The 25,162-nt window shown below is 39.5% G+C and overlaps 1 long non-coding RNA gene across 2 annotated transcripts; it reads right to left on the reverse strand.

Annotated features, from left to right (window-relative positions):
- Nucleotides 1–1,730: 1,730 nt before the first annotated feature.
- LOC131278527 (uncharacterized) lies at nt 1,731–19,689 on the reverse strand. Of its 2 annotated transcripts, none has more exons than XR_009185879.2 (3): nt 19,388–19,689; nt 8,623–8,723; nt 1,731–8,306 (listed from the first exon to the last, which is right to left on the reverse strand). It is a non-coding gene; the product is annotated as an uncharacterized lncRNA (long non-coding RNA). The 2 variants fall into 2 exon arrangements; XR_009185878.2 differs by having other exon boundaries at nt 8,623–9,717.
- Between the last annotated feature and the right edge of the window lie 5,473 nt (nt 19,690–25,162).

The raw sequence follows: 25,162 nt of genomic DNA on the forward strand, positions 1-25,162 counted from the left end.
GTTGTATATATATTACCAGAATAAAAATTTTTAAAACACAGGACTGTACAACACAGTGAACCCTAGTGTAAACTATGGACTATATAGAGTTAATATTATAATGCTGTTTCATCAATTGTAACAAAGGTACCACACTAATGCAAAGTGTAAATAATAGGGAAAATTGTGTGAGAGGAAAAGCATATGGGAACTTCATACTTTCTTCATGATTTTTCTGCAAACTTACAACTTCTCTGATAAAAAAAATTTTTTTTAAGTAGAAATGTTATTCTTATTAGTCAGTTAGTCTAAATCCTAAGCTTGGTCCATTCGGTTCAGTTACAGAGCCAGATCTGGCAGAACGAGTCCCAGTGTTTTGTTAGGTATTAAGTTTAGAATATTTAATAGAACAAAAGAAAGTCACTATTTCACAGCCACCTTGAAAATGGCATAGAAGGCCCAGGCCAAGAGTTTGCTTCTTCCTCACCTGTGTAAAGGAAACCCAGGACTTCAAAGCACCACTCCTGGGGAACACATCTAGGTGCTTATACAATAAATGCAGGAGCCAGAATCCAGCAACCTGGAGGTCATTTTGTTTTTTCCTTTCTTTCTTCTTTGTTGAGTCTTAGGAGCAGAAGATTGAGTTGATTATATGCCTTTGTTCATGGCACTTAGTTCAAGAGCTTTAGGAAAGTCTTTCATTTTCGTTTTTAAATATTGTCCAATTCCCCATTCCTGGTTCCCTCTTCCTATCCTACCACTGGCCACGTTTCTAACAAGTTTGATGTATATTTCTTGTATTCTGTACCCACATCTACTCCCAAACTTGACACCCAGTCTCCAGGGTCTTTTTCCTATCCCCGCATTTGACCCCACCCTGACATCAGCTTTGGCACTTAGTATGGCTGACACTGCCTCCTTACTCACCATTTCCCTCCCTGCCTCCTGGCTTGATGTTGCTATGCTGATGGATCACTTGCTCACCTCTCTGACTCAGGGGTGTACCTCTCAAACACGGACAACCCTGGCCAAGAGTGGCCTGGACCTTGCAGAAAAGTCTTAGGCTCCCCAGAGTGTGTTGTCAGGGACGCTCCATCTAGCATAAGCCAAAACAGCTCTTCTGAATCTCTGCTGGCCTGTCAGACATACTACTAATTCATAGTTTGGGAACAAGAAGTGTCTTCATCAATGGAACCAGACTCTACGTGAGGGGAAGTGCTCTTCATCAGTGGCCGTCTGTTCCTCAGGATTTACTGGACAACCAGAACACTCAAGAATTGACTAGCTCTCCAGAATGCAGACAGTGTGTGCTCCAGCCCTTAAGAAGCTCACACAATGGAGAAAATATTATTGTGTTTACAGGTGCATGCAAGGATGGAAACCTGTCATCTGCCAAACTTGTGATGTTCAGATTGGGGCTACTTTTGGGGGCCTGTTTCTAGTCTGAGACAACAGTGGTCCCTGCTATAAGCTGAGGGAGTTCTCACGTGTCCAGGGACACTCGGGCCACCCACTGGACACACTGCTCTTTTGGTAGAGTTTTTTTTTCTCATGTTTAAAAAACTCGTAAAAGTTTATTTCTTGCAGTACTGTTTGAAATAAAAGAAACTGGAAAGAGCCAGACAGTCCAAAACTAATTCTATATTTAAGATATCTTAAAATATAGAAAATCCAAACTTTTAAAAATTTATTGAAGTATATCACTCATACATAAACATACATAACAATAAGTGTATACTAATAGTTGTGAACTTACAAAATAAACATATATAACATCATACAGGACTCTTATACCTCACCCTACCACCAATATCTTGCATTGTTGTTAAACATTTTCAACTAATGATTAAAGGGCATTATCAAAATATTAACTACTGGGGGCAGAGTGTTTCTGTGGGGGGAGTGGTAGGGTGGGGGCGGTGGGGGTGAATGGGGACCTTGTGTTTTTTTAATGTAATATTTTTAAAAAATGAATTAAAAATAAATACATAAATAAATAAAAGGGAAAAAAAAGATTAATCACCCCCCAAAAAATATTAACTACTAACAAAAGTATTTTTCCCCAACCCACTCTATTATTATTATCTTTATATCATTTCTATATGAACATACATAAACAATGAGTGAATAGTAAAAGTTGTGAACTTACAAAGCAAACATGCATAACATCATACAGGGGTCCCACACATTAACTCTCCACCAACACCTTGCATTGTCATGAGATTTTTGTTACAAATTATGAAAGAATATTGTCAAAATCTTACTACTAATTATAGTCCTTACCTTACATTTGTCCTTACCTTACATTTGGTGTGTTTTTATCCCAACCCATCCTATTTTTTTTTAAATATATTTTTGTGACAGAAGTTGTAAACCTATGAAACAATCATGCACATGTGCAGAATTCCCAAACAACACTCCTCTATCACAGCACACTGTGGTAGAATATTTGTTACAAATAAGATATTACTAACATCTGATTGTTACCATGTCTATAGTGTACATTTGGCTCACATTTTCCATTCTGCCCCATTATCAACACAGTACATCTTTGGCATAGACGCAAGACTGTTCTATTATTACTGCTAACCACAGTCCATAGGCCATTCCAGCTGTTTTTCCCATGCTTCTCCACATTCCCACCACTCTGCAATAGTAAATTTGTTCTAGCTAACAATGAACACTCTTGCATCTGCACCATCAACCACAATTCTCATCCACTCCTTGTTTCTTTTGGTAGAATTTTCTACACCAGGAATATCATGCAATAGAGGTGAATTAGCATAAGAGACTGTTAATGTGTCCTTTATGGAAAAGCCTTCTAAATAGGAAATGCCATGGAAATTCTTTGAAACTCATTTTAAATCTTCAATCTGGCAGTGTCAAGCGACAAAATGTGGAGCAGCATATGTTTTTAAGTATCTCACAGCTGTCGCCATAAAAGCTGTAGATGGCTTTAGTTCAGCCAACATACTCATTTCCTCCAAATAAAGGGTTGAACAGACAGATATTCATATCGCTGCATTCAAAATGCATGCTCTTGAGTATTATTCTTCACTTACAGGTAGCTCTTTATATTTGCAAAGGGTTTTCCAACAGCTCTGGTTACTTACTCCATATGGTGGTCCTGTGAATTACATTTTCTAAATTGATAGGCGAGAGAATGAAACACTGAGGTTATGTCACAGGCTGAGCACCTGCACCTACTGGGTCCTGCTGCTCCCTGTGTTAGGATGAGGAAGCACTGAAAAATGTGAGGTATGTTCAGAGACCTGGGAATCACCACTTCCTGTCCTTTGTGAATGTACCTGGGGAGACTGTTACGTGGTGAAAGCCCTCTTTGTCAGAAATGTGAAAGCAGTGCTAGTCTACATTTTATGATTCTTTTCTCCTAAGATACTTACACTGATTTCAGGTAATAACTCAAAAATTACTCTAACATCACTGTGAGACAGGTCTGTAGCAGGTATTATCTCCATTTTAAAAATGAGGAAGAAATTGAAGTGTAGAGTCAGAATAACTTGGCATCTCTGCTGGCTCCCAGCCAGTAGGTTGATTTAGCAAAGGACTGAGCATGTAAGTTCAATGAAGAGCATTTCAGTGGAAAATACTTCAAACGTGTTTATTTACTAGCAAAGAAAATCAAGAAATACTTATGCATTAAGCCCCAAACGGAGCTATTAGCATTGGTGATTCTCAATCAATATTAAATAACTGCAGCAACAATAAAAATCTGCTTGTTCTTTCCCTACGACCCATCCCAGACCCACTTTGGCCATTTAAACATCTTTTCGAAGCCAATAAATTCTATTTGAGTTATTTTATTCATTTCTCTTCAGAAATAGAAGCCCCTCTTGAACCAGAAAATGTTTCTCTGACAACGATTTTTAAAAAGCTTTATGAAAGAAACAGAAAAAAGAAATGGAGCATGTCTAGCTTCTGCAACGCATAATTAACCAGGTACCTCTTTGCATGTGTGTGTGTTTATTCATTTGATTTTCCAGCTCACTCAGGGATCTGAATGTAAAATAGAGCACTTGGGAATGACTTACAGATTTATAAAGCACTCTTGGGAATACAAGGTCTATAAACTAACACATTAGCCTCATCCATAGATGGGGTATAAAGTAGTTTCACTTCCACGATATGGACCACAGTGTTCTTAATCCAGAAATAATTTGGTATCAGTAAACAATATAACATTAGCACTGAAATGTCCTTCATTTCCATTAACTGTTTCTGACCCATGGAAAGGTAAATGCAATTGAGTGGAAATTGCTTTTGGAAAAGTTCTGTCTAAACTTGTGAAGAAAAGTATTGGAGTGTCCAATTCATCTCCCTTTCCATGCTGAGCACTTTCTATTTGAAAATGTAACAGAAGGATCACTTACTGGTGGTTTCTTGTATCAAATTTATATTATCTCAGTAGAATTATGTACTGAATACAGTTTTTACAAGCCAATAATAAGTGGTACAAAATTAAAACCTTCAATTCTTCTTTAATTGAACTTAACCTCTATTTCAAGCTCCCAATTTTCTCTGTAGCAGGAAAGTCAATCCTCCTAATTTAAACTAATTCAAATGAGTAATTCTTCAGTCATATCAGGGATAAAATCAGAAAAATTCAAGGTTTCTCCCTTTCCCTTTCATTCCCTTAGGATTTGCTGGTGGCATGGCATTGCGGGGTGAGGCAGCTTCTTCACTGGCACCTCTACCTGCTGGTCTGTGGTTATTCGCTACATCTCCACCACTTCCACTGCCCATGTGCATTGGTCTACCAGGGTCTCTGGCTTCTCCTACTGACACTGAACCCTCACCAGAGCCTCTCTCAGCCACATCCACAACCCTTTCAGCGACACAGAAAGTTCTTGTGAGGTCTCCTCTGGCAGCGGGAGACTCAACCATCAGAGCTCTTTTTGCCCAGACTCACCCAGCTGCCACCTCTGCTTTGCTGCTGCTCCCACATACTTGTAAAGTTTGTGCTGAGACATGCCCTTCAGGCTTCCCCAGGAAGCAAGGACAGGTCTCCCTTGCTCTTGGAACCCACCAACCCAACCTAAGATTTTTGTCATCGACACTACAAAGTTTGGTCATTGCTAAATAAGGACTCCAGAGCTAGAATGCCTGAGTGAGAACACTGACTCTGCCACTTATTAGCTTGTGACTTTGAGCCAATCATTTGACTTGACTTTTTGTGCCTCAGTTTTCTCATCTACAAAATGAGATCTATCTCATAGAGTTGTTGAAATTGTTGAAAAGAATAAATGAAACTGCAAGCAGGAGAATCCCATCCATCAGCCATGTGGGATCGAAGCCCCCTCTCAATTTAGGGGTGGAGTGGACATCACCATCCCCAGATCCTCAGGATGGAGGAATAAAATATGGATTAGAGTGGCCTTACTGGCATTCTACTATAGAATTATTGTGACTCTAGCAATGGAAGAAATTATATTATTATTAATGTGGAGACCCACGGGACTTGCTGAAGGCAGGGAGAAGGAAAAAGAGGTGTGATATGGGGGCATTTTGGGGACTTGGAGTTGTCCTGAATGGTATTGCAGGGACAGGTGCAGGGCATTATATATCCTGCCATAACCCACTGAATGGACTAGGAGAGATGTAAACTATATATGTAAACTATAATCCATGCTGTGTAGCAGTGCTCCAGAATGTATTCATCAAATGCAATGAATGTACCACACTAGTGGAAGAAATTGTTGATGTGGGAGGAGTGGGGGGTGTGGGCAGTGGGGTATATGGGAACCATTTATATTTTTTAATGTAACATATTGTGTGATCAAGGTATCTTTAAAAAAAGATAATAAATTTTTAAAATTCAAATAAAATGACCTGTATTCATAAGAAAAAGAATAAATGAGTTAAAATGTACAATGCATGTAAAATAACATATAGTAAGTGCTACATAGGTGTTAGTTATTGTTATTATTGATGCCAGGCCATGAAGGAGGCTGGAGGATGGAGCATCCCTTCTCCTAGAACCATACCAACATCTAACTACCCACATTTTAGGAGAAAAACTAGCTGTCACTTTCATGCTGTCTTCCCAGTTCTCTTGTTTAATATATGGACTTCGAGCTCTGAATCCTTCTACCTCTTAACCTATGGGACTCAAAATACCATTGCTCTTTCAGAAACCTGGACATGTGCAATTTAAATCCTTGGCTCTGCCATAGATATCAAGAAACTATTTTGCAAGTTAAAAGTCAAGAATTTGTCTTCTGCACTGTCCCTTCCTTAAGGTAACAATCCTCAGATTTGTGGTCAGGTATTTTTTTTTCTCTCCCCTTCCCCTTGCCCACCCTAGTTGTCTGTTCTCTGTGTCCATTTGCTGTGTGTTCCTCCATGTCTGCTTCTATCCTTATCAGTGGCACCAGGAATCTGTATTTCTTTTTGTTCGTCATCTTGTTGTGTCAGCTCTCCGTGTGTGCGGTGCCATTCCTGGGCAGGCTGCCCTTTCTTTCGCGCTGGGCAGCTCTCTTTACGGGGTGCACTCCTTGCGCGTGGGGCTCCCCTACGCGGGGGACACCCCTGCATGGTAGGGCACTCCTTGCATGCATCAGCACGGTGCATGGGCCAGCTCCACACGGGTCAAGGAGGCCCGGGGTTTGAACCGTGGACTTCCCATATGGTAGGCGGATGCTCTGTCCATTGAGCTAAGTCCACTTCCCTGTGATCAGGTATTAATAGTGAAAAGAATGTAAGTTTATAAGTTAGCATTTCCTCTTAATTGAACTGTTATTCTGGAAATTCTGTGGGGAAAAGACAAAAAGTGTCTGGGCTGGCAATGGCAGTCTCATGCTTCAAATATTTCCAGGAATCATGAGAACAGGTAAACACTAATCTAGGCACTACCTCTCTAAATTAATTACTTGGGGACAATCATGGAAAAAATGCAAAAACACACTAAAATAAGTGAGACCTAGTCATCTGCAACAAGACCAAATCAACTCATACTACCAGGACTTGGCTGCTATTGCTACTACTAGAGCAAAGATGTTCATGGTTATATTACAATTTGCACTATTTATGTTCCCATGTGAGTAAAGACAGAGCTTTGTTCTGAGCATGAAAGGCATCACTGTCGTGGGTGCTTCTGGCTAGCTAATTCGAAGAAGACCCTCTAGAAATTTATTTAGATCACCAATTTCCCACTGGGGTTTTCATTTTAATCTCTGAATATGTCTTTGGTTACTGAACCAGATCCTCTGGCATTAATGTGCATCCCCTGTGCATACTCAGAGATATATTGCCTCTTCCAGGCCACTACAGCAATATTTGATGAATTATGACCCAGGCTGCAGGAGGACATTACTCACGCTCAGTCCCTGAAAGCATCTGTTTGGCCCCACAGGCTCTAAAGTTAAGTCCTAAGCTTAAAGAAAAGCCATCAAAAGCCTTTTTAAGAAACAGCTAAAGACACTCCCAGGCATATTAAAGAAACCCACATTCGTTCGGACTTTAGGTGGTCAAACTGTGTGTGAGAAAAGATAACACTCCCACAGTCCCACTCTACACAGAGAACAATGTTCTTCCACTTTCTGATCTTCTCCATACACCTCTTTTAAATGTCAACTTTTAAGGCACTAATTAATGCACAACTTCAGCTCACTGGTTACAACTGAGCTAATAATGATATATGAGAAGCAGGATCCTTGGGAATGCCGCAGGCAGGGAGCTTTTAAAATCTCAGATTCATTTATGTATATAAATGGAGTCAGTTCCATGTTTCTGTAAAACCACAAAACTATTGATCATTTTTATTGGCATCGCTTTCACTCTAATAGTCTTGGACTGATATTAAATGAGTAATTAAATGACTACTCAATTATTTGGTCTCAGATAATGTTAATAGTTCACACTTACAAAGGTTTTGTTATGGTCTACTCACTGTGCTAAGCTATTTATGAATATTATCCAATTTGGTACTCCAAACATTGCCATTGTACATAAGCCTCAGGGAGGCTGAATAACTTGTCTAAGGTCACACAGTTCATAAGTGGTGGAGCTGAGTCTACCCATGGCTCTGTTGGACTGCAAAGCCTGAGCTCTTTACCTCAATAGGTTATATAGCACTCGATGTACTATATAATACACTCAAAATAGAGACTGTATTTTCTATGTTCATCTCTGATAGAACCAAATATAAAGTTTTAACCCTGAATGGATGTTAAATTTTCCTCCTTGAAAAGTCTTTCCTTCTTTTCCTCTCTTCCTTTTTTAGCATATCTCTTTGACTCTTTTCACTTTTCAAAGTCTGGCCACTTTCAGATTCTGACAGTCTCAAGCTCCTCTGTCAAAGAATGTCTCTGCAATAAAAACACACCATATCCATTAGGGTCTACAACACCCTTGAAAAATTTAAAGCAAGACCTAATAAAACATGAACATTCCTGAACAGAAAGAAATTGTTATTGTGGTCTTTGTGGTTCAATTCTTTTTTTTTTAAAACAAATCAGTGCCATTGATAGAGATTAATAAACATACAATTCATCAAAAGTGTACAATCAGTGGTATTTAGTATAATCACATCATTGTTTATTCATCACTTCAATTTTATTAGAGCATTTTCATTATTTCAATAATAGCAATAATAAACAAAAAACAAACAAGAAAATCCCTCACCTCTCAATCTCTCTGTTTCCCCTGCTGTACATAGCTGCTATTTCTAGCTGTTCTTGCACAATTGTTTATTTATTTATTTATTTATTTATTGTTTCTTGATTCTGAAAACAAAAGTGAAGCCCATTATATAAACAAAGAAAAATTAAAAGCAAATAAATTGAACAAAACATTTTGTCATACAAACTGGTAATTTTTTACTGATAATTGCTTCTCAATAGCCCATGCTTGAAATAACATAATTTAAAGTACCCCGAAAATTTAATTTGGGGTAATTTGGTAACTGGGCACTCTTCTGGGCATTTTACATGGATGAACTCATTTAATTCTAGTAACAATCTCATGAGGTAGTTTCACCCCTTTTTACTCTGGAAACTGAGGAACAGTCAGTTGCACAACTTGCTCAAGATCATAGAAAGAACCAGGGTCTAGTCAATACTAATCGGGCACCAAAGTCTGAACTGTTACCCACCACTGTACAGCTGTCTCCAGACTTCATCTCAGGAGACGAAAATGCTCAAACCAGTGTTTTCCACGGTTGGTCCAAGGTATTTGCTTCAGGATCATGGGGCAGAAGGAGGGTTAATTATAAAGCTGAGATGCAACCCCAACATTACAAATCCAAATTCTATGTGTAGGGTCTAGGGAATCATATTTTCAACAAGTACCCCAGGTGACTCTTATATGCATCAAAGCTTGAAACCAACTGACTTAAATAGACCATGCCTTCAACTCCTAAAAACAACAACAACAAAACCTTAATCTCCAAGACAGACAGGTCAATTGTAGATCCTTCTTGAAAGTCCAGTGGGTCCCTTATCAATCCAGTCAGTAAAAATGGAATCAGAGCCAGCAACAGTTCCTAAGAAGGCGATGAAGGTTGGGTGAAAGCAGAGTACAAGAGATATTTCCTTTCATTCCTCCTCCTTAGAGCTTTAGTGCAGATCTTAGTGGCTGTGTTCTAGTCCCACTAGGTGAACCAACCATATGATAGTCGACCACTTGATTATTAATAGAAAGGTCCTAACATTTTGTTTGCTTAGTTTGATTGAAATTTATCCTATCCTTCTGGCCAGTATTCCAGTCCACGATTGTCTTCTGGAAACAAAATAATTAATTAAACAAATTTAAGATTTGCAGATCATGCATTGAAATAGCTCACTATTTCCCATTTGTCTTAACACATATCTTTAGAGACACTGCTAATTCTAAGTGGCACATCCATGCTAAAATAAAACTTATTATCAAAATTTATCTGGGAAAGTGGATGCAGCTCAAGCAATTGGGGTCCCATCTACCATAAGGAGGGGCCCCGGTTCGATTCCTGAGGCCTCCTGGTATAAAGCAAGCTGGCTCATGTGGCACAGAGAGCTAGCTGGCCCATGCGGCTTGGAGAGCTGGTACAACAAGACGATGCAACAAAAAGAGACACAGACGAAAGACAGTGAGAGACACAAGAAACCAGGGAGTCAAGGTGGCTTGGGCGATTGAGTGCCTCTTTCCCATGTCAAAAGGTCCCATGGTCAGTTCCCGGGGCCTTCTAAAGAGAAGATGGGGAAGACAAGCAGACACAGAAGAACTCACAGCAAATGGACATAGAGAGCAGACAGCAAGCACAAGCAGCAGAGGGAGGGGAATAAATTTTTTAAAAGTTAATTTATCTGGATAGCATTTGTCTCCTGACCACTATAAGTCTGTCCTTCACAATGTAATGTTTCAAAGCAGGATATTCCCTGATGATTAAAATTGACAGGATTGAGAAGTGGGTAGGGATTGGATAAATGTTGCAGTGAAGAAATTGGATATGTTTCCATTATGTAAGAAGCATTATTAAGTTAAGTCCCAGCTATTAAAACCAAGAAGAAACGTCAGGGCCCAATTAAAAATCAGGCCTAAAAAGAAGTGTTAATTGCTTTCTTTGGTGATGTTTTAGTGGAATCGCATAAACCTACTTAATGGGAGGACTGTTTGTTGTAAATGGAAACTTAGATTAGTCTTAGATAAGTATTTAAAGATTAGAGTTGGTAGAAAGATCTAGGAAGATGGATGGGTAATACCATTTAATAGAATTGAGAGGACTAATGATTTTCCAAGTACTGAAATATCACTATGCCCTGGAATCTGGCATAAGGCTGGACCATTTGGACTTCCCAATGCTGCATAACATAATAAAAAGACCATCGGCTTTAGAGTCAAACAGTCCTGCGTTCAAATCCTCATCACTAGCTATGTTACCTTGATTCAGTTACTTACTTTCTTAGAGATTCTTTTTCCTCACCTATAAAATGGGCATCAAAATACATACATTTCAAAACTATTGGGGGTAATAAATGAAATTTTAAGCACCTAGCATAATGGCTCACTTATAGAAGACACTCAATACATGTTAGTTTTCTTCTCTCTTCCCCGTGCAAGCAGCTTCAGTTGCCAGAACAATAAAAATAAGGTCCAAATAAGGACATCTCCCTAATAAAGGACTCTAGTGACATGTACTCAGAGGAGAACAATATATGGAAGCTGTACTTGCAGAGATTCATTAAGTATTTGGCATCCCTAAATAAAGTAGGAGAAGGTTAACCTTGACCTCTAGCCACTCTTAAAAAATATACCTTTAAAATAATATAACTGGAGTTTACTTTCATAGATTAGCAGAAAGAAAAATTGCAGGAAAAAATAGTTAAAATATAGGTTTTCTGTTCTTTCTTTTTTTAATCTTTAACTTCTTACAAAGACTGGTAAGTACATATAGCAAACCTTAGTTGCAGCACAGCAGGGTTTTTGTAGTTCTCTGGAATTATAGGTAATAATGAAGCTCTAAAATTCCACTTCCCTCCCAGGCTGGTGTGGAGGTGGTAGGGCCAGGGAATGCAGCTTAGCAGGGCAAGTTGGTGATAAGGTGGGAGGGGACAAACAAAGCAGAGAAAATAAAGAAGAAGGAAGCATGACCACACTTTTCACAGACCTAGGCGTCCAGCCGAGCAGTGCTGGTGCTGGTGGGGTGGTGATTATGCAGTTATTGTAGAGAGCTGATTATATCCCATTGCCCTCCCTTTTCAGAAAGATGTTTCTGGCAATGTGGTTTCCACTAGATAAGAATGTGGTCAAAGGTCACAAGTAGCCTGCTGCCTTGTTTTATCTTGTGTACACTTTTAACGCAACCCTAATAGAGCCTCAGAAGCTGTAACAAACTCATTTGTTTCTGTTGATGCCTTTTCCCCCATGCATCTCACACTGCTCATACCTGTGCCAAAAAGAGCCTGTTTCTGACGACCATTCAGCAGCACAACCCACCTCTCAGAAGGGCTGTATCCCATCATCATGTCTCAAAGTCTGATGGGCTTAAACATAACTTGAACTAAGTACAATCATTTCTGGCACCCCAATTCTTGGTCAAAATCTATCCTACTTCTCTGTTACTTCAATATGTGTGGAGACTCATGATAGTCTCTTTATCTCCCCTGAGCCAAGAACTGTGGTGCCTTATCTTTTTACCACCAACAACCTTTTTCCTTTCATCCATCTTCAAACCCAGCATGAACTAAGAGTCAAATTTCCAGCTTTGAGTTCCAAATTAGAGCCCTGGAAGTTCTCGCTTTCAATTTAGGGGCCAGGTATTTGTACTAGAAAATGTTTAGGTGGAAGGGGATGAAGGAGGTGGTTTTCAAGATCTTAGCTTGAATACCAATAACAGGTTGAGAGGACTCTAAGTGAAAGCTTTAAACAATAAACCAGAGAGTGGTAAAGAATGTGTGTTGATGTGAGAGCCAATTTTCCACCACATGGAGAAGAAATTAGAATGATTTCTGGGCTGTGAGGGAAGAACAGAAGAATTTCCATGTTGGCCTGGACACTGGTGCTACCACTTGTCCATATGGTGTCTTTGTGTGAATTAGAAAAAAGCACTCTTTCTTCAAGTCGTCCATTTGCCAGAAAATTGCCATAACAAATAAACAAATCAGTGATGTCTATCATGTTATCAGGGCCCCCTTAGAAGTGATGCCCTTGTGCAGGGCATTGCCATTTCATGAAGGCCCTGGGAGGTACACGCTCTTTCTGCCTGTTCTCTTGGGTAAAGACTCAGATTTGGGAGGGATAGAAACTCCCCAGTAAGTCAGGGATTTGAGACCAGAGGGGAGTTGTGTCCTGCTTGCCATCTAAGAACTCTGGAAGGAGACAGCCTCAGCATATGCCCCACCAGTATGGGGTGGCAGCAGAGTAGAAGCTGGCAGCTGGTCGCCTAAACCAGAGATAGATCTGAGAAAGCACACTCCTCACCCACCCCAGGTCAAAGTTCTCCTTAATTCTTGGGGCCTAGAAGAAATCCAAAGAGGTGTTGAAGGTAGTTGAGGATTGAGAACCAACAAAGCTGCTAAGGCAAACTGATTCCTATCTGAGGCTGCAGGTGGATCACTTGAAACAGAAGGATGTTGCTGACCCTTAGGGTACTAACACCTCCCCCCCACCCCCAAAGCCATGGTAGGGACCAAATCCAGTGATGGAGAGGCGAGCTTCCTGGGAACACTCTCCATGTATGGACTGTGCCTAAGAGAACAGACAACGAACCACACAGGTGTAGATACCCACAGAGAAGCAAGACAGCCCAGGTGCCCTCCCCTGAGACCAGGATGATGGATCAGCCCCTTTGGGGACTTCATAGGGATATCATTGACAGGGACAAGAGGAGGAGAGGAGAAAGAAAAATGCTACTTGAAGTGACTGAGTTACCTTGAATTGGCAAGATTACCTTGCCCTGTATTTTTTTTCTAGAAGATTAAACAACGTTATTTTGTTTTTGACCCACTTAAATTTTCTATGTTAATATCATAACTGCCACAAACAAAATACTCATAATATTTTTAAGGTATCTCCCTCCCTGCTTCCCACCTCTCTTTCTGCTGTAGGCGAGGAATTCGAATTTCATAATCTTCCCCAAGAGGAACCTTTACTTTGTAAAACTTCAGACATTTGCTTTTTAACTGTAGACCTTTCCCCATTTGCTTTAGCTTGTCATTTCTCAAAGGGTCAACTAGTGGTAAAAATCTTCAGAAAAACCTAATACACATGAATGCTTATGACATTGAAATAAAAGGGATTAGAAAAAGTTTGTATTCCTGATCAGTAGAGAACAATAGAGGACCAGTTTCCAGCTAAGGGTGTAAAACATGACAGTGAGGATATAGTGGAGGATATAGTGTCGTTATCACAACAATTCTGGGCCTTGAAACTCTGTGGAGATCTTAACAGTTGACGGGAAGTTCTCCTACCTTGAATAACTTTTTTAAAATGTGAGGATGAGTTGGGCAGAATGTGGCATTAATAGTGCATGCTGTTTAAAGTGAGGAATGAAACATAAATGTTTCCTTTTGCAGCATATCTTAATCTAAAAAACTGCAAGTTTGGCTTTTTTTTTTCTGAAAATAAGTATTTTAACTCCTTACTCTATCATCGCAGTAACTTTGACACATTTCAGTTTACCTCTCTTCTTCTTTCACACAATTTAGCACTGACATAATTTCTGCAGAACAGTTTCATAATAATAACAACTGCTAACATTTATTGAACATTTGCTTATGTCAAAAACTAATCTAATCACTCTACATAGATTAGCTCATCTAATTCTTACAGCCCTATTATATAACTACCAACCGTTGCTATTTCCATTTTACCAATGGGGCAACTGAAGCATAGACAGGTTAAATAAGGTCACTCAACTAGTAAGTGGCTTTAGAACCCATATCTTACCCCACAATAGCTTTATGGGGTAATTGCAAAACTCTTTGAAAGTAGAGATTGTCTTCTATCTCTACCTAATATAATGGGCAGAGGATAGGCAACAAATAGTTATTGACTTGACTTATCTTATAGAAATAATATGGGAATTCAGCCACTACCTGTCTTCTTTGTGGGTCTAACACAACCCTCTTATTTTATAACTGATTTTCCAAAGAATCTCACTATTGGTCCTCTCATTCTGCTTCCTGGTAGACTGCATCTCTAGGAAAATTGGTCTAGACATTGTATCTGTGGTTAGAACCAAAGCCTTGATTTGACCTCTCTTCAAACACATTGGTTCTATCACCTGATTTACTGGTCAATGTTTGTTTTTCACCAAGGACTGAAGTTTTCTTTCAAAATAAGTGTCTCATAAGAATAATTCATGCCATACTTATTCCTGAAAAGTCACCTTTGATAAATTTACCTTTGATAAATTGACTCAGATTTCACCTGTACTTGGGAAGTTTATTTGTTCAAGGCCCTTTGCATTGAAACTTTTATAAGAGAAAAAAATCTCATATTTGACATTTTTGTAAATCTATATGTTACACCTGCCTCACTCTCCTCAGAAAAGATGCTGATGTTCTCAGTCTGACTCCTTAGCAGTGATAGTAACACAGCTAAGGGAACTTTTTTTAACCTTATGAAGTCAGTCAGATCTTTGGTTGACTGAAGAATGCCTCTTCAGGCCACTTGTCAGAAAAGTCCCACAGTTTGTTCTAAGAGACTCTTGTTGGAGTCCCTTTTAGAAAACTGTCATTGTCACCCTCAAGTCTCTGCCTGAGCGATGAAAATGAAAAAAAAAAAAAAAGCAAAGAAGTGGTTAGAATGGTTTTACCCCAGCTTCAGTTCTCTGTTGCTCCTTCACCAGCTGACTTGCTAGAAAAGTCCAGAAGTATGTTAATAATAATATTAGCTGAAACCCTTCTCCATACCTGGGGCTTAGAATTAAGTCTCATTCAGCAGAAGCCAGTGGCCTAGACTGCTGAGCTCTGGGTACCATCTTTATCTCTACCCCATCGCATTAGATGTAGTGTGCTGGGGTAAACCTTGGGGGATAGGTGTTCCCAAGTTGAAACACAGTCTCCCTTCCAGCCAGGAGCTCCTTTGCCAGCCTGAGACCAAAGTAGTGGCCTAAGCCTACTGGCTAACTTGCTCTAAAGTGGACTTTTCTTGCCATGCCTGGGTGGTGAAAGCTAAGACTTGGAAATGGGCCTAAGAAAAAGAGTAGTCTTTTCAACCTGCCATGGGTCTAAAATCACAGTCGCCTCTAGTGGCAGCCAAAGGAATCCTCCACACTACAGTTCTACTTTAGGGATTGGAGCCCAAGTAATTACAAGTGTACATTTGCAGATTTTTGTCTTCTGTGCCAATATTTCCCACAAGTTCCTTGAAGAACTTACATGTATATATATATATATATAAATGACTTCTGAATTCCTAGCATTCTGGAATAATTTATTATTCTTTATGTTATAAATACAGTTCGACTTTTGAATTAAAGTTTTGCTCTCTGGCTTCTAAAATTTCTATTATAGAATATTATATTATAGAATATTAGATAACTAAAAGCACTCCATCCCTTATCTAGAGTTATTTTTAAATTATTGCATCTAACAATATTCTGAAGTTTACTGTGTTTTGTTTTGTTTTTGAGTGGAAAGTAAAAGATAGAGACACTGAGAGCTGAGACAAATAGGTGTTTTCCTGTTTTCCCACAGACTGATTCCAATGGGGGATAGATGTTCATCATCAACAGCCCAGGGTGATAGTTTAGTTTTCAGTAAGGAACTAACGACATCCCCAAAGCCTCCATTGATCTTCTGCTCATGCTGTCCACAAACTACTCTTTATTTCTTAATAATAGCTCTTTTCTCTTTTCTTAGGAAGAATTGATTTTTCAGTTAATTCCTTATGATTCCAGAAAAAACATAATATGAAGATTTTTTTCCTTTTGAAGATAAAAGATTGTGGACAAAATGTAGAACTAAAATGATCCTTATTTTAAGTATGATATCCTTTCTGAAAATTCAATATGGCTTTAAAAAAGCACACTCTCTAAAGTTACAGCAAAGACATGTAGCAATTCTAAATAAATAAGGAAATATTAAAGTTAACTTTATTTGAATTGAAAAAATTAACAATAAAGTTCTTTCTTATAGAGAGAAAGAAATAGGAAGCTCTTGGAGGACATTTGCAGATAAACATATTCACAATTGCATTCCAGTTTGTCCTAGGAGGAAGAGAGGTAGTAGCAGTAGCAGCGGTAGTAGTAGCAACTAACATTAGAGTGCTATGTGCTAGGACTGGTGCTCAGGCCTTTACAAACTTTATTTCATTTAATTCTTAAAGAAATCATAAGAAATAAATACTATTATTGTTTCCATTTTGCAGATAAGAAAACCAAAGCTTCAAAAACCTAAGTAACTTGCCTAAGGTCACATAATAAGTGGTACAGTAGGATTTAAACCTAAGCACTGATCTAGACATGTGGAATTTGAATTTTAGGACTGAAACAGTACTTACACAGTTGTCTTAATATACCAAAGGGCTGCACATGCAAAGTACCATAAATGGTTGGCATTTATAAATGGGATTTATCTGGGGTAAAAGCTTACATTTCTGAGGCCATGAAATATCCAGATCAAAGCATCAGCAGAGATACTTTCCCACCAAAGCCAGCTGTTGATCCTAACATCCTCCCATGTGGTGAAGACAGCTGCCAATCTCTGCCAAGGTCTCTGCCTTCCCCGCAGAATCTACGATCTTCTGGAGCTCAGCTGTGGGCAACCAGGCATAGGATTTGTCTCTCACCAGGCCACCTCTCTCAGTCTCAGCAACTCTACATTCTTCCTGAGTTCAGCTGTGAACTATCAGGCGTACGGCTCATCTCTCCCTGGGTCTCAGCTCTCCTAGGGTTTCTCTCCTTGAGCCTAGCTGTGGGCAAACCTGGAGTCCTTTCTCTGACATTGCAGGATCAAATGTGGTGGCTCCCTTTGCCTGTGACTCTCGCTCTCTGTGTCTCCATTTATATGAACTCCAGGAAAAGGGCAGAGACTTAGCCTTCATTGATGTAGTCCAATCAAAAGAATCTCACACCCATTGGAATGGATTAGTTCAAAAACAAAACATTTCTCTTTTTGAAATTCACAAAATAATTTTGAACTGTCACAGTAGTCTCTAATCCAATTTCTTATAAAAGGTGAAGAGGCTGAGGCTTAAACTGTAAATGACTCATCCTTGGTCATACAAGAAAAAGCAAGGTGAGAAGTCAGATACTGCCCATCTGTATCAGTGCTCTTTCCACTATACAAGGCCAATATAATGACCCTTATCCCTTCTGGGATAAACCGCATATTCCAATTTCTGGCGAAAAGAGAGAAAAATCCCACTGCATACTGCTTCATCATTGTTGGAGATTGAATCATGTCCCCCACAAAAGGAATGTTCGGGTACCAACCATTGGTCCTGTGCATGTGAACCCATTTGTAAACAGACCTTTGATGTTATTAGTTAAGGTGTGCTCAAACCAAATGAGGGCAGGCCTTAATCCAATACGGCTGAAGTCCTCATAAGTAGAGGAAATTGGACACAAAGAGAAGCCACAGGGAGCAGCCAGAAGCTGGAAGTCAATGGAACACAGAAGAGAAAGGAGAAGATGCTGTATGTGCATTGCCATGTGACAGAAAAGCCAAGGAACCCCAAAGATGGGCAGCCAACCAGAGATACCAACCCCGGGAGGAAACAAGCCTTCTAGCCTCTGAAACTGTAAGCCAATAAATTCCTGATGTTAAGCCAAACTATACTGTATAGTATTTGTTTATGCAACTAGGAAACTGAAGCAATCAAGCACAAACACACATACATTCATCAAGATGTAACATTGGATAGACCTAGCAATGAGGTACCTTGGTCTTCCCTCCACTACCTGGGGCAGCACAAGGAGAATTCAGTAGACTTGGGGAAACATAGGTGAGGCCACTGGGAACAGGAATTTGAAAGGCCCAAGGAATAGCCATGAAAAACAGTACAATAACTGACAGACCATGACATACAGCACATCCAAGTGCTGAGGAGTATGTAGGCAGTATCCAAAAGTCAAACTTCACAAGCAATGAACTGGAAGTAGAATAGAACTTTGTGGGAAGAAGGAAAATTAAGAAATAGCAAGCCTCATCAGAAGATGCATGCCCCAGCCTCTCAACTTCAGGAAGAGGAATATGACCACTAGGTAAGTACAAATATGCTGTATTTCCTCCAACATTTTATTATAAAAATTTTCAAACATAAATAAAAGTTGAAACAATTATACAATGTATACATGTATACTCCAACCTAGATTTGACAATTCACATTTTGCTAAATTTGCTTTCTCATATTTTTCAAGCTGTATTAGTCAGGGCTCTCTCGGAAAACATAACTGAGAGGAAATATATATAAATATTATGAGATTTTTCTAAGAATGTCTCATGCAACAGTGGGGATGGATAAATCCAAATTATGTAGAGTAGGCCACATGCTGGGAACTCTGGTGAATGTTTTCTATGAATTCCCCAGGAGAAGCTGGCAGGCTAAGTAGAGATGGAAATTCTCTCTTCTAACTGTTGAAATCATCACTTCTCCTTTTAAAGCCTTCAGATGATTGGGTGAGACTTCTCTCATTGTTGAAGGCAATCTCCTCAGTTGATTGCAGATGTAATCAACCATAGATACAAGAAACTTACTGATGATTTAAGTCCACAAAATAAAAATCAGGCCATGCTTGCTTGATCAAACAACTGGACACTATAACCTGGCCAAATTGACATAAGAGCTTAACCATCACACTCCATTTCTATTTTAGTTTGCTAAGATTGCCAATGCAAGTGCTGGGGTTATTAGCAGTCCTGACTGGATTGGGTTGTTGCAGTTTCCATTTACCTTAACAACAGGGCACGGCAGTACTAAGAAATGTCCTAGGGATGTTGTATATTCCAGATAAACCCTTCCTTACCTCCATTTTGTAGTTGCAGTTCTATTTCCCCTTGATAATCAGGATCAATCACCCCAGCCAATACAGTAATTCCCTTCTTTGCCTGTTGATTCAGAGGCATGAGGAGCTCAAAGTGGCCTGGAGACAATCTTAGTTTCCAGTTCAATGGAATCATTGTGTCTCCTGGTGAAAGCACTCTTCCTTTTGCCACAAAAGGCTATCGAACATCAGAGCTGAAGGTTACAGGAATGGGAAGAAAAATTTTTCCAATGAATCACTAGAGGTAATACTAAATAGTACCTTTCCATTTTCCACCCATTGATTTCTGGACCCATAAATCCTGGCTATGGGATATATAGCACCACAGAGTGGACACTGATTTAGAGCATATACAGCCTCCTAAAGAACATTGCGCCAGCCTTGCAAGATATTGGCACACAATTGGTACCATAATTGAGTCTTCAAAAGGCTATTCCACTGTTATATCAATCCAGTTGCTTCAGGATGATGGGGAACATGGTAAGACCAGTGAATTACATAAGCATGTGCCCGTTCCTATAGTTCATTTGCAGTGAAGTGGGTCCCTTGGTCAGAAGCAATGCTGTGTGGAATACCATGATAGGGGATAAGGCATTCTACAAGTCCATATGCATATCACAGATGCTAGCTTTTGTAGAAGTATTACATGCAGGGAAGGTAAACCCATATAAGGAGTATGTCTATTCCAGTTAGAACAAAATGCTGTACCTTCCATGATGGAAGTAACCCAATGTAATCAACCTGCCACCAGATAATAGGATGATCACCTCCGGGAATGGTGCCATCCTGGGGACTGAGTGTTGGTCTCTGTTCCTGGTAGATTAGGCACTCAGCAGTGGCTAAAGCCAGTCTGATTTGGTGAATGGAAACCCATGTTGCTGAGCCCATGTATAACCTCCAGCCCTACCATCATAGCCACTTTGACATGAGCCCTTTGGGCAATAATAGAAGTGGCTGGGGAAAGAGAGCAACTGTTCCACAGAGTGGGTCATCTTATCTACTTAATTATTAAAGTCCTCCTCTGCTACAGTCATCCTCTGGTGAGCATTCACATGGAACACAAATATCTCCATGTTTTTTACCTACTCAAAAAGATCCAATTATTTACCTTTCCCCCAGACCTCTTCATTACTAATTTTCCAATCATGGTCTTTCCAAGTCCCTGACCATCCAGTCAAGACATTGGCCACAATCCATGAATCAGTATACAAAGGCATCTCCAGTCATTTCTCCTTCCAAGCAAAATAAACAACTAGGTGCACTGCTTAAAGTTCCACCCACTGAGAGGATTTCCTTTCACTATTGTCCTTCAGGGATGTCCCAGAAAAGGGCTGCTGTGCTGCAGGTATCCATTTTTGAGTGGTACCTGTATATCATGCAGAATCATCTGTAAACCGGGCTTTAGTTTTCTCTTTCTCAGTTAACTGATGTAAGGAACTCCCCAAGAGTCATAGGTGTGGGCTGGGAAAGAGAAGGTAATGTAGCAGGAGTGGGGTCTTGGGCATTTGGGTCACTTCCTCATGTAACTTACTTGTGCCTTTTGGACCTGCTTAAACCCTATCTTGGATGTAACACTTCCAGATATTTCCTAGGTATTTACCTAAGAGAAATCAAAGCAAATATCCACCCAAAGACACTGAAAAATATATTCATATGTGCTTTATTCAAAATAGCCAAGTACCAGAAATACCTGAGGTGCTTGCTCTTCAAGAGGAGAATCACTAAGCAAAGTGTGGTTTATATAGACAATGGGATACTACTTAACATTAAAAAAGGAATGAATCTCTTGTGCTTGCAACAACATGGATGGATCTTAAAAAACATTATGTGGAATAAAAGAAGGCTTACACAAAAAAACTACATATAGTATGATTCCATTTAAATGAAATTTTAGAATAGGCAAAGATGATCTATGGTGAAAAAAAAACCTGTTAACAGTGGTTGCTTCTGAAGCAGGGAATGGGGATTGACTGGAAAGGAGAACTTCCTGGGATGATGATAGTGTCACATAACTTAATAGGGGCTTGTATTACAGAGGTGTGTGCATTTGTCAACACAACACCACACAAATAATTTAAAATTTGTGCATTTTACTGTATGTGAATTTTGTCTTGACACATAAAAAGAGCCATCAACAAATCCCTCTGTCAAGTCGTTGGCAGAGAGCTTGCACAGCAGCCTGGACCTGTTGAAGAGCCTCCTCTTGTTCCAGTACCCACTCAAAATTAGCAGGTTTTTGGGTCATTTGGTAAATGGGCCAGAATAGCACATTCAAAAGAGGAATATGTTGTCTCCAAAATCCAAAGAGGTAAATTAGGTGTATTGCCTCTTTTTGGTTGTAGGAGGGCCCTACAACAAAAGTATATGATGCAACAGCTTATCCTTCTATCCATCATCAATCTATTCTACTATTGATTCATTTCAGAGTAAGTTGCAGACATCAATACACTGCACTGTTAAACAGTCAGCATATCTATCATTCATTAGAATCAATAAGCAAACTGTGGTATATACAGACAATGGGATATTTGTATTCTAAAACTTCATTTAAACGGAATCATACCATATGAAGTTTTTTGTGTAAGCTCATATGAATATACTTGTAAGCATCTTTGGGTGGATATTTGCTTTAATTTCTCTTAGGTAAATACCTAGTAAATTTCTGGACCATTAGGTAGGTTCATGTTTAATTTTGACAGAATTGCCAGAATTTTCCCAAAGTAATTGTACTATTTTACTCTCCCACCGATAATGAATGCACAAGAGCTCCGGTTGCTCCATATATTCATTAACATTTGGCGCTTCCAGCTTTAGAATTTTAGCCATTCTGGTGACTAAAATTTATTCACATAATTACTCATTCATTTTCCTCTCCCATAATTTAAAGGGAGAAACAATGACTGCTTTTGTCTTTAACGCTAATAATACAGCATTCACAAGGCACTTACTATGTGCTAGATACTGCTAAGATCACCACCTTATTATATAGGAACTCTTATAATTGTACAGCAGAGCTAGTCAGACTTGGTAGCTTTATCGGGGTCACACATCAAGTCATTGGCACCACCTGTGTCATATTTTTAACTTCTCTGTGATACTGATACCACATCCTAAGTCTAATGCTAGGCCAGAAGAGGATTTCACATTAGAAGCTTCTGTCTCTCCTTTTTTCAACAGATCTAAGTCTCCTCAGTGAAACACACAATGTTTTTTGTTAGTATGCTGAATAAATGGAGCAAATTCAAGGCTCTATAGGAATCCACAGCACCACTTATAATCCACCTGAGTGCCCATGAGGAATGTGTCCATTTCTCAAGGGGCCACTCCTCCATTTACTTCCCCTTTCAGTTAATAACCACATACTGAACACCACAGGGTACCTGATGCTGTGCTAGACTTAGATTCCAGAACAAGTAGTGAATTTCAGTGATGCCACTATACTATGAAGAAATAAATAGCACTGCTTTCTTATCATTTGGAATGTTTATTTTATACTTATTAAAATTATTTTTATGCTTATACAGAGATATCTAATAACCTGTGCTTATCTTATCTTGATCATTTTTTGCCTCATTGCATAGGCTAAATTTTAGTTAATTTCAAGACATGTTGAAAAACACATGGATTTTACTGATATTTCTACTCTGACTAAACTCATTTCTTAATTTTCCCCTTCATTTAAACCACATGTTGCTGGAAAAGTTAAGTCATTTTCATTCAAAGGTATCAGCAGGTTTCTGATAAGTTAATGTCTGATGACTTAACAATAGACCTGTCTGAAGCATGGATTGGCCCCATCAGCTTCTCTCATTTCTTTAAAATTCTATTCTGAGGGATGTGCCTTCGTTGCTCTTGCCTGACCTGTGACTGGCAACCTTTTGTACATATCCCAGGAACAAAACATACCACAGCTTCATCTGCTTGTGGGGGGCTTCCTTTCTGGTACCTAAAGCACTTGGTCTTATTTTGTAAGAAAGACTAGAATTGCAATTGTTCCTCCAACAATGAATATCTGCTTCAGTAATATCAAATGTATGCCCACTGCTCTGTTTCTTTGTACATAATTTTCAATGTTGAACCATACTGTAATCTTTTTAAGACTTTTTTTTTCTTCATCAATAAATTTATGGTCTTAACCAAAAAATTCTTTAAGGAAAATTGAGATTGTGTACATCAGTTTAGAATGGTTCTCAAGGGAAAAACAGGTGTAATATGAGGGCATTTTGGGGACTTGGGAATTGCCTGAATGACATTGCAATGACAGATATAGGCCATTATAAATCTTGTCGTAACTTACAAAATTCTGTGAGAGCGAATGTAAACTACAATGTAAATTATAATCCACACTTAGTGACGATGCTCTAAAATGTGTTCAACAGGGAAACGGACTTTGGCCCAGTGGTTAGGGCGTCCGTCTACCACATGGGAGGCCCGCGGTTCAAGCCCTGGGCCTCCTTGACCCGTGTGGACCTGGCCCGTGCGCAGTGCTGACGCGCGCAAGGAGTGCCGTGCTGCACAAGGGTGTCCCCCGCGTAGGAGTCCCACGCGCAAGGAGTGCACCCATAAGGAGAGCCGCCCAGCGCGAAGGAGGGAGCAGCCTGCCCAGGAATGGCGCTGCCCACACTTCCTGTGCCGCTGACGACAACAGAAGCGGACAAAGAAACAAGACGCAGCAAAAAGACATAGAAAACAGACAACCGGGGGAGGGGAGGGGAATTAAATAAATAAAAATAAAATCTTAAAAAAATAAAATAAAATAAAATAAAATGTGTTCAACAATTGTAACAAATGTACCACACTAATGAAAGATGTTTTTAATGTGGGAAAATGTGGGAGGAGTAAGGAGCAGGGCATATGAGAATCCCCTATATTTTTTATGTAATTTATGTAATCTAAGTATCTTTTAAAAAAGAAAAAAACAGTATACCAAAAAACCCCACACACACACACACAAAAAGAAACATTCCCAAGCTCTGAAGAATCTGGCTACCTTCTGAGAAAACTGACCTTTCTTCTGCTTTCTTCTGGGCAAGATACAATTTAGGCGGATTCCTCATCTTCTTTAAACTTTAAGTTTCTTCTCATAGATTGAATTCTCTCGTGTAGGAGCATGAGCTTTCTAATCTCTTCCTCCATCATATCTGCCTTTATATTTTTTTAATTCCTGCCTCCCCCTTGCAGCTTGCTTGTTGTTTGCTCTCTGTGTCCATTCGCTGCACGCTTTTCTGTGTTTTTACTTGCCTCCCTTTTTGTTGCGTCACCTTGCTGAGTCGGCTCTCCACAGTGCTTGCAGGCCAGGTGGCTCTCCACAGCACTTCGGGCCGGCGGTTCTCCATGGCGTGCAGGCTGTCCACATTACATTCCTCTCTGTTCACCTTCATGTGACCTTCTTAGAGCTCATCCACACCAGTGTATTCTGCTACAGCATGGCTAAGCAAGTCAATCTTCATGCTGTGCTTGAAGTGTGAGCAGAAGCTGCACAGACTAACCTATCACTTTTTATTTAGGCGTAAGTAATCTGGAAGAGTAACTGTCTGCTGGAAATAGCAATCATCATCTTGCACTTGCACAAAGTGTACACATTCTTATCCTAGATTTCCAAGTGCTCTAAGCATAGGAATCATGGTTTTGCTCTCCTCTTCTAAATTTCACATTGTATCTCTTGACAACTTTAACAAACAAACCCTGTCCTTTCATGTCCCTGGCTTGACCCAGACCTATAGGCTTTGCAGTGCTGCAAAGGAAAAAGTACCTGAA

Source organism: Dasypus novemcinctus, chromosome 5, assembly GCF_030445035.2.
Source record: "Dasypus novemcinctus isolate mDasNov1 chromosome 5, mDasNov1.1.hap2, whole genome shotgun sequence".
Classification (NCBI taxonomy): domain Eukaryota; kingdom Metazoa; phylum Chordata; class Mammalia; order Cingulata; family Dasypodidae; genus Dasypus; species Dasypus novemcinctus.